We start from the raw sequence: 11,294 nt of genomic DNA on the forward strand, positions 1-11,294 counted from the left end.
ATCTGTACTTTATATTAAATCAGGAATACATTTATAAATTTGTGAATAAATATATAAAGTATTATTATGGATACTATGACAACAGATTGGATGATGTACAGCTTCCCTAGAAAAAAAACAAAACAAGGTTTATTCAAATCCATTAACCTTTTTCTATATAAATTATCGATTTATTTTTTTTATAATCAATATGTCTATATTATTTTAAGTGTATAAATAAAATTCCTTTAATCTATAAAACTTTTTAATAAATAAAAAAGATGTAAAAAAAAAAATTTGAAATCCCACTTTAAAAATTTTGATTTTATTTTTTTTTCCTTATTCATATGACCTTCAAAGTGCATATCATTTATATATAATGAATAAATAATAGATAAAAGATACATACATGTACAAAAATCGATATATATATATATATATATACGTTAATAATGTGACATGTATTTCTGTTAAAATTGAAATATATATGTGTATATATGTGAACTGTTATTTGAAAACATGAATAATATCTATCTGGAATAACATCTATATTCATCGTAAAAAAAAAGAATAACAAAAGTTGTCAAATTTAATTTCAATAGTTAGATTATCATTGAAGACCTGGAAGCACTAGATAGCTGTTTCGTCAAAATGATTTCCTTGAGTTCTCTAGTGAGAAGCTATAACTAGTGGAGTTAAATATGTGTCAGGTATAGATATGTATCTACCTTAGACAATGGATGAATGGTTGAGAAAAATCATGGATCGATTGAAGTTAGATATTAACACCGTTGGATACCAGCTAAGTGGTCCGCAGATTAAACGTTCATGTGCGAGACTGATTTGAGTCCCGCATGCGGGATCATGGATGCGCACTGTTCATGAGTCCCACATTAAAACAAAACAAACATCCAATGATTTCATGCTTTCACGGTGGTCTAGTTTTAATCGATTCATGAATTTTACTATTAAAATCACTACAATCTTCACACTTTCTTGTTCTGATCACAAATTTAATTTCAACAAATTATTTACCATTTATTTAAACACATAAATATTGGTACAAGGAAGCACCAGATACATATGCGCCGCACAAATTTCATTCGATTTATGTGAGGGCTGTGATACTGACCAGGTGCCCAAACCGAAGCAGGTGGTTTTCTTAGGTGGCCACACCCCGAGCCTTTGACCTATAGGTCTAACCCACAAGGCAGTGGAGCATCGTGAGGAGATGCAGTCCCATGGTAGTCGGTGACCAACGACTGATTCATACGCTATTTGTTCCCCCAGGATACTGGAGCCCATGTACACCATTGGTTTGGAATCAGGGTTTTCCAACTCCCCTAGGTGAACATTCCGTGTCCACCAACCCGGTTAAAGTGCCGGACATTCGCTTTTCGTTTTCTCACTTTCGTAAACAACACCCCCGCCACGAGAAGGCAGTGAGTAGGACTTCCCTTTCAGAGGCTATATACGCGTAGCCATATGAGAGCATTTTGAGAGGGAGAGCGGACTCTCCCCACTCTTGGCCGTACCAGGGCTTTGGGGGCTGGTAATATAGGACTAGTAATATCAATACTTTTCACTGGTACCAATACCATATTAGTGATCTTTTTTGTAGTTTACTTTATTAGATTGATTCGAAGACATCTTTTTTTGGTAATGAACAAATTAGAGCTGCGGCTCAATGGCTAAGGCGTTTGACTTTCAGCTACCAAATTGAAAAGTTCGAACTGCACTCCACATACCTTGGTTTGAACAACCGGGTATCATCACCAAGGAAGTGATGAGTGGTATAATCTTTATTTGAATGAAAGACGGACATCTCTCTACGGTATAGGTTCGTAAGTTGACTATCATCATTCGTTTCTTTTTATGAATTCAGAGCATTACTTTACTCCTTACTTCTCATTATTCCCTCAGTTCTATTCGTTCTTTTAGCAACACACTTTCTCTACCACTACTAATTGTATACTTACTTTCTACATCTTGCTAATCTCTTCTCATTGCATTAAAATGAAATATATCATCGCTTTTAGCCAGCGGATGTTTATTCCAGGTTCTTAGTTTCTTATGATTTACTGACGTCATAAAATTTCCTAAACATGAAAACGAACATCCATTACTTTATGATCACTAGCTTAATGCTTATATCAATGTACGGTAATAGTTAATATTACATGTGAATTTAACTTACCACCTACTGCTTATATAGACAAACGAATTATTACCTACTATAGAAATACTTTTTTCTCAGAGTTCATAGATATCACCCATCTAAGGAATGAAGTTTAACGGTTAAACATGATAAAACTTATTCTGATTTTCAATCAATCAAAAATCAATAAGATGGACAGTAAACTAATAGCTGTTAAAAAAAGGTATAATCAGAGAATAGAATCATAATTTTGTTATAGTATATTAGTATGACCATAAGGATCTTATACGATAAGGGAAATACAATATCGTTGACAAAACACGAATTGACAAAAACTACGATTACTTCGCCTAAAACTTTATATCACACTGAGTTGAGGAATATCAGAAGACAAAACTTGTTATGACTGAGGACGATTCCTGTTGAAGAAAAATACCACTATTTAAATTCACTTTTAAATAATACAAGATTACAACCAAAAAGCGACTACGTAGTTTTTGGTGAATTCTCTAACAATAAAACGGATTCCTCAATAAGGACTTCACAATCACATAACAGAGTGAATTGAAATCCCCAGTATAAAAATTGAGACCTCATTGATCAGTGACATGAAAATTTGATTTTCAATTCAACCCATTCCCACAATACACTTTCTCTAATCTCCGTCCTCATAGCCACTTGATATTCACTAATAAAAAAATGTTCCGAAGCTTGAAAAATCTAAGTGCTCTTCTAAATCAATGAAAGTCTTGCGAATGTTATTTTCAACATGATGCAGTCGATCTGAGTTCGTGGAATTTTTCCAGTTTTATTCACTGGTCCGTAAGCACACAGAAACTCAATTATAAACAGGGTTTTTTAATTTCATCATTTTCAAACAACAGTCCCTCAAGTTATTGCATGAGTGAATGATAAACAAATGTTTACTTATATAATGAGTCTCTGGCAAAATCGGAATCTCAGTCATTTACGTTTTAAAAGGATTTCGATCAAATTCATTTTGTGCTCTAGATGCTTTATATACACATGTGCCATTTTGCTACAGAAAACGACTAACCAGTTACGATCATTTAATATCTTTTTAATCAGTGTTTTGTATCAATAGATCAGGTTTCATCAGGAATTATCACTTAACCACACTGTTCATACCAATTTAGGAGATCGATCACGCACATCATGTGCATATGCAGTTGTTACAATCACTTGATAATCAAACTCAACTATTAGATTTCACTTCTCTATAACTATTACACAGACAAATAAGAAGTTTTTTGTGCACAGTATCTTATATTCGAATAAATTACTAATCTATCAGCTACTGTTAATTCAAATTGGTTGAAATAAATAGTTTAATGAAATATAATCACATTTTTCTCCATAATCAACACAGTTAATTAAATGGTATATTCAATTGTTGATTGGGATATCTGAAGTTAAACAAAATTGGTTGTATTTCGGTTGTAATTGAAAACATAACAATGCTTAAACTATAGTTTTCATTCACTTTTATATAATACGGTCTATCAAAGTTACCCTTGATGATGTATACTTTAGACGTAAATAAAGAGTGTTCAATATTTTGTTACGCAATTCACCTGGTGAACAACATTTGTTCACTCAATATTTATCATAAATGGGCACATGATAAATAATTTATCGGTTCTTAATTGAACATTAAATTTATCAATAAACAAAACACATGGTATTCACATGTCTGAACATAACAAGGAATGTACATTCGAGATATTATCAGAAACTTCCGTCAAGAGATACACTTGATTAGTTGATCACCTTTTTTTTAAATCAGTCACATTCAAACATTTTTTACAGGTTACACGTAAAACGATGTTAATACTCACTACATAACCAATTTTCTTCTATTTATTTAGAGTTAGGCAGGAGAAAACAATAGATTGACAATTCATAGTTATTTGTGTACACATATTATCTTCCGACCCAAATGGTATTTGTAAACGGGTCCTATACGTGTCACAATAAAGAACTTTGAAAGTCTTGTAGATTTTTAAGCAAATAGAGAGTCTAAGAATGGAGCCCAACACATGCGTGTAATCCTATTTTGGACTTATCAGCTGTATCTCCGTGTTAATTTTTACAGTGAGACTCGAACCCAGTACCTTTGGCATCAAATATACAACAGGTTATCCCTTGAGTTAGAGCTCAAACAGGAATGCGAATGAACTATATTTAATTTGCAAGGGTTTGAATCTTTCCATCGTCAATTTTATAGACTGCAGTTGATCAACTACTTCTGAAATATGTCCATCCTGAATGGACTGTCTAGATATTTTCATCAAGTCACAAATATCTTTAGAGAAAATTTAACAGCACAATTCATCCCCGTTGTACAAACCAGTAGCTATTTGGACTCAGTAGCTCACTGAATAACCCGTAGGGTATTTGATGTAAAAGGTACTGGGTTCGAGTCTTAGTGTACAGGTACATCCTGCTAGTGAGTCCCACATAGATATAGACGAGTGTTGGACTTCGTTACTAGCCGCTATAGAACTTTACCTAAAAATGCTTGACTCGATAGCAATCTCCAGGCGATCCATTCAAGATGCATATATGCCAAAAGACACCGATCTATCCAGAGATTGTTAAATATTACACACGGCATTTCTTTAGAAAAAAACGTTTGCTATACATTCCTAGGTTCCTACTAACTTTCGAAATTACTCTAATTTTCCGAATTTAAATCTCCAGTTTAATTACCTTTTTTCGTTTGCAATTTATACACGCAAATTTCCATTCATCGATTAATTCGTTCACTTCCTTCACATATTTATTTGTAAAAATACTATTCTTCATAAAACATTGTTAACTAAAATTCGATTAGAGGCTAATTGGTGGGCAGTTCGAGCTTGATATTTCAAATCTATTATCTCACCAAATAATTCGATAGTACTGCTGAATATTAAATTAATTTTCTAAACATACTGTAATATTATCCATTCATTTTAGATAATTCATCATAGTTTCTTGTAATCAGACTTCTGTAATATATTTGTTTAGATAACGGTTTAACTAAGTGAATTTCCACTAAATACAATTAGTTATTGTTAGAAACTAAAGTGTTACACCAATGAATGATGAATTCGAAAAATGAGAAATAATGATCTGGTACATATTAAGATCGTTAATTCTACTCAAACATCACAAAAGACTACTGTAGACAACGCATATACGACTATTCGTAATATTATACATGACTGACAAATTAATCATGCTGTTTATATTAACGAATTTCTCCTAATCACACTTCGACTATTATCATAGATGCATCTCTAACATAATGAGAACAAAACTATTCGTAATGCTTAAAATGTATTCAGGCTATTAATAGTTCAAACGACCAAGGATTGGACAGTGAAATACAATAAAATTCCAGTAGACAAAATTAGTATATTTCATCTTGTTACCACATTCAGACTAGTTAATCATTCATACGTATTATACAATAAACATATATACAAAAGTTCAAAGTTAATCATATGAATAAATGTACAAAGTAACACATGAAACCAGAGTGATATATTCAGTTGTTATTCCTTTCCTATCTTATACAGCCAAAACAAGTTAAGACTCACACGTTACAAAGTCTTCATAATATAATGAATAGAAAAAAACTTTATGAATGAGAGAGTAAACTAATATGCTAAAATAGTTATCTATAATTAAGTCCAAAAATTCTTATTTTAAGCGTATTTGATAGTGTTTTCAATAATAACATTTAGATGTGATTCTGGACATTAACAGTACAACCCTAACGTTGAAATTGTAAGATACACTAAAAATGAATAATGACAGTGTACTATTGTGAATTATTGATGTTGATACAATAATGATTCTTATCGTAGTTTTTCTTAATATTATCATAACTTTTTCAACTTGACAATCACATGTAAATCATACCTTAGTTTATAGGTTACGACATATTGTGTTATACTCTATTATGTTCATTTATTTTGATGACATTTCTTGAGGAACAAAAACTCTCCTGAAATGCATCACATCTATTCTTACTTGTGTGTAAGTTGTTATCGTTAAAAAGTGTCATTGAATGTATTGATCATTCGACATACTAACCTAGTCGTATTACATCCGCTTTTGTATTAAAAGTATTCCTCGTTGTATTCTTACTTTAAACTCAAACTCATACAAATTATAATACAAAACAAGTTAGAATGAAATGTAAATTAGGAGAAAAATGTTTAAAAGTTTTGATATAAACAGTAAAATTTGAAATTGAACAAACGAACATGGATAATTCATAAAGCAGATGAAATATTAAAAAGAGAGAAAATAAAAAAGAAACGACTCGAAGATATTTATCTCGCTTTTCGCAAGATTGAACTTAAAAATCTGACTCCTAAGAAATTAAGCTAAAAAAAGAAGATCTTCAGTAAAAAATTACACACACACACACAAGAAAAAGAATGAAGGAAAACAGATTTTACATATACATAGTACACTTTTTATACACATGAGAACAAGGAAACACCATTGGGAAGATTATTTATACAAAGTATGATAAAATGGTTGAATTGAATGAGGACACAATAACAAATTACATTATAAACAAGATAGAAACTGATCGAGAAAAAAAAACACCCAACAAATCATAATAATGTTGTATACTTTTAAAATATTTTTATGCGGCTTGAAGGTAAATAACGTTTCTCATATGATTGACAGGATATCTGGCTCGTCGATTCGTAACTTTTTGGTTAGCAATTAACGATTTCACTCATGGTACCTATTCTGTAAATAAAAACATTTTACCATCAAATATAAATATATACATAGTCTAATCACTAAAAAGATCTTGTTTCAGCACAATATGGCTTTCCTATATCCTATGCAATTGAACTTTTTAATACTAACCTCATTACTCGAAAATCTTTTTAAACACAATGAACATTGATGCAATAAGCTTTTCATGAGTATACATAAAAAGGGAACAGTAAATGTTGACAAATGAATTATCTGAGTCTCTCGCAGTTATCAACTGTAGATGAACATCTCAAAAATGTCAAATGTGACAAAGATTGATAGCCGAAGCTTAGGTCAAACGATAGACAAATGTTAGATTTTCAAAAGCATGGTGATAAATCTAATGTTCCTGTATACATTTCAGACATCTCGAGAACTAATGACCAGAATTAATACATAAAGAATAGAATACCTAATTCCGGATGTTCACTGTAAGATGATACCCCTGAACACTAATAGATAGAGCATAGTGATACACTTGACTTTTTCTTGTCTAATTATGCTGATGAAGTCGGGAACCACAGGAAAACTACAGATACTTGACTACAAGTAGTTGCAGAAAATAAATTGTTTGGTCGATGTTAAATTTAATTAAACGGTTTTAGATAAGGAGAGTAGTCAGTTCACTATATTGTGAAGATGTACCGACAGAAATGGAAAAAACATTTATTGTAAACTATAGGCTATAGTATACTCAAATGTTTGATGATGAATGAAAGTGATGGTAAAACCTTGGGTTGGTCAGATAAAACTTAAGATCGATTGACGACCAATAGTAAATGTTTTGATTGTTTGTTTACTAGTTATAAGAAAACCATAGTAAGATTAGTTAAATGATATAACTCAAAATTATCCATAGGGCAAGAGGCTTTACCTTGTTGTTAGGTCTTGGACACGAATATATGCATGGTTCAAATGTCTATTTTCTAATTCATTTAAGCGCTTTTCTCTTTAACCCCACATCGTCATTTGCGTCATTGGGATGAGACATAATTGGAATTCATATACCATTAATACTTTGTTTACTTGGTTTTGAGAGATAATTTAGGTCTAAGGGCTGTTAATGAAACTATCTAAGCCAAGGAAGCTAGATTAAGATTCGAACCAAGGACTAGGTTAGTATGATCTGCCATCTTCCACAGAAAACACTTCTGTTAAGTATGCGGATGACCTCAATATAAGTACGCCGATTCCTACCTCTTCACATCCCCCTAAACAAATGAGCTGTTTCTCATGAAACGATGGTCTGTTGTTAATAGTCTCACATTTAATCCCTCCAATGTCAAACTGTTAGTTTTAACCTGAGACATTAATAGAGCTGAAACGCCTGGTTGGAATCCCATAAAGTTTGTACTATTGGAGATTCGTAATAAAAAGTTTCATAGGTCATTTATTTTGGTGAAAGATTTTTCCTTGATCTCTCTTTATCATTTCATGTTTTATTAACATCGGAGAATTTTTTCTGTCTGACGTATTATATACAGAAGCTGTATGCTTTCGGCATTACTCGGTATTTACTTTTACGATGTGTGAATTCCTATATATTGCCTACTATTCTTTACTGTTCCCTATTATTCTTACTTGGACTTTTGAGGAAAGATTTCGTTGTGTTACGGAGAGTGCTGAAGTGAGTTAGTTTGGTGTGATGGATATACAATTGAATTCTCGCAAACTCTTGATAAGTGCTATCTTATCAGATACTAATCATCCATTTCATTTATATCTTTCTCGTTATATACCTTCTAGTAGGACGAGGCACCAATACATAAGAATCTATGCACACAAGCAAAGGTAACAAAGCTCTACAATACCGTAATTGGCAAATATGTAATAGCTGAACTAGTTAATAACTTGTATTCCTGAACATGTTGCTAACTAGAAGTTGTACAGATTTTCATCTTCTTGAAAACCTTTCAATTAATTTTAGGCAGTATATATATATATATGCAATTACCGGTTGTCGTTATTTTTAAATTTTGCAAGAGAAACTTGTCGAAATATTTTTTTCTTGGTAATTCCATATCGTACTAACTATATTATATTAAATAAAGCCATTAGTAATAACAAGTGTGGTTACTTGTCAAATGTTTTACTCAGAGTTAATGTTCGTTATCTATCAATCAATCCTAGGTATTTTTATACATTCTAGTATTTTTATTATTTTGTTTTTCACAGATACTACTAATGGAACATGATTAGACAACAAAATTTCTTCTAAAAATGAATACTTTAACATAAATTTCAGAATACTGAAGGGGTAACACACATTGAACAACAAAGTATCTGATGCGTATCAAATCATAAAAACTTACTAAGTAAGCAACACATGCACTCAATGGTATCCATACGATAAGTGATAAAAAGACTGCGAAAAATACCAGATTGTCCCAAGCAATAGTGCCTATTGTTTTATTTATAAAAAAATCAATCAACGATAAAATGAATATATTTTCAAAACAAGAGTCTGTTTTTTAAAAAAACGAACAGGAAAACAACTTAAGTAAAGTATGGGGTTTTTAAATGGTATCTGTTTTTATATTTTCTGGAAACATTGATAATCAGAACACTTAGTGATTTAATGTTTAGGAAATAAGCTATGGTGTGATACATATGAGTTTCATAGTTTGAAAAAAAAGTGTTACATTATAAAGTTTGACAACACGAACTCAATCTTTAAAGATATAATGATTGCTTATTGACAATATGATAAATAACGAAAATTCTACTAATGTAAAATGTATGGTTAGAATTACCTTAAATGTCTATGACATGAAATTTATTTGTTTGATGACTGAAAATAAAAATAACATTCGCGTATTTTTTTCATTTATGTAATTAAATTATAACTCCGCCTGTAGCTCCTCCGGGGGCTACTGCCGGTCCCAAGCCCGGGTAAAGGAGGAGGGTTGGGCATGGGGTTAGCGACCTCGTCCCGTAGAAAACCAACTTGCTAAGAAAACGCTATAATTAAATTATGACTGAATGATTCACCATACATCTAAGTTGCAGTCAATGAAGTACAAATTTGAAACTTGGTGTACTAATCAGCCATAGACAAGTAGGAACTGCTATTAACCCCCAGTATTTTATAATTGACAACACAGTACGTATATACATGATTGCTGAGTGATGGCTCAGTGGTTCAGGCATTCGACCCTCAACTGCTAAGAAGCAGGTTCGAGCTCCACTACACCAGATTCCGGATATGATCACTAGCTCTCACACTAAGAGGATGACTTGAAGTTAACTACGCGAATACGCGCCTCTTAATAAGTCGGTAATAGTAACAAGATTTTATATCTCACAACCCAATGATCATTCAACCACAAGATCAATTTTATTATGTGGAGAGCTTGTTAGGAGATTCTTTGATGATTTTAATGATTATATTTATATGTATAATCACCGACAACTATATATTTGTATAGAGAGAAAGCTTGAGCTTTCGTATGCAGGAATTAAATTTCTGGGTTTGATTCCCACCTACAAAATCGTGGATGGGCAGTGTTGAGAAGTCCCATACCAGGACAAAACAGACTACCAGTGCTCCAAAAATTCAAATGGTTGTTCAACTTTGATCGGTTAATAATTTCAATGAAATTTAACAGACTCTACAACCCTTTACCGATATATATATAATACCGTCAAACACACAAAGACTTTCAAACATCGATGGGTTAAACTATTAAAGATAATAAATATTTAGATTAATATATATATATATATATATATACACGAATTAAAATTTTCTCAATGATAAGAATTATATTCAATGATTAGAACAAGACGACCCTAAATAATAAAAAAATTGGTGAATATACATGTTTTTTTATAGAGTTGAGATCGTGAGTCAATTGAAGCTAGACAACCATGGAAAACCTGGAAGCACTGGACGGCCGTTTCGTCCTATTATGGGACTCCTCAGCAGTGCGCATCCACGACCCCGCACTCGCGAGATTCGAACCCAGGACCTACCAGTTTCGAGCCAGAACCCTTAACCGATAGACCACTGAGCCGGCATCCAACGGTGTTAATGTTTAACTTCAACTGATCCATGAAATTGAGCAACCATTCACCAATGTCATCAGTGAGTTACTATCTCACAACAGACCTGGTTGAACTCCACCGGTTACTGCTTCTCACTAGAACTCCAGGAAATACCTCATGGAGTCAGTCACTAGTGAGCACATGATCATTATTAAGAAGGGGTTTTGTGGAGATTTTAGTAATTTTATAGAGTTGAGATCATGAGTCAATTGAAGCTAGACCACCATGGAAAACCTGGAAGCACTGGACGGCCGTTTCGTTCTATTATGAGACTCCAGCTCAGTGGTCTAGTGGTTAAGCGCTCGCGCGCGAGACT

General features: G+C 32.5%; 1 non-coding gene across 1 annotated transcript; it reads right to left on the bottom strand.

The window, feature by feature from the left end:
• Positions 1 to 10,870: 10,870 nt before the first annotated feature.
• On the bottom strand, positions 10,871 to 10,947 carry Smp_tRNA_01927_Pseudo_CGA.1.1. Its single transcript has one exon. It is a non-coding gene (tRNA).
• Positions 10,948 to 11,294: the final 347 nt, after the last annotated feature.

This window comes from Schistosoma mansoni, chromosome 2, assembly GCF_000237925.1.
Source record: "Schistosoma mansoni strain Puerto Rico chromosome 2, complete genome".
NCBI classification, from domain to species: domain Eukaryota; kingdom Metazoa; phylum Platyhelminthes; class Trematoda; order Strigeidida; family Schistosomatidae; genus Schistosoma; species Schistosoma mansoni.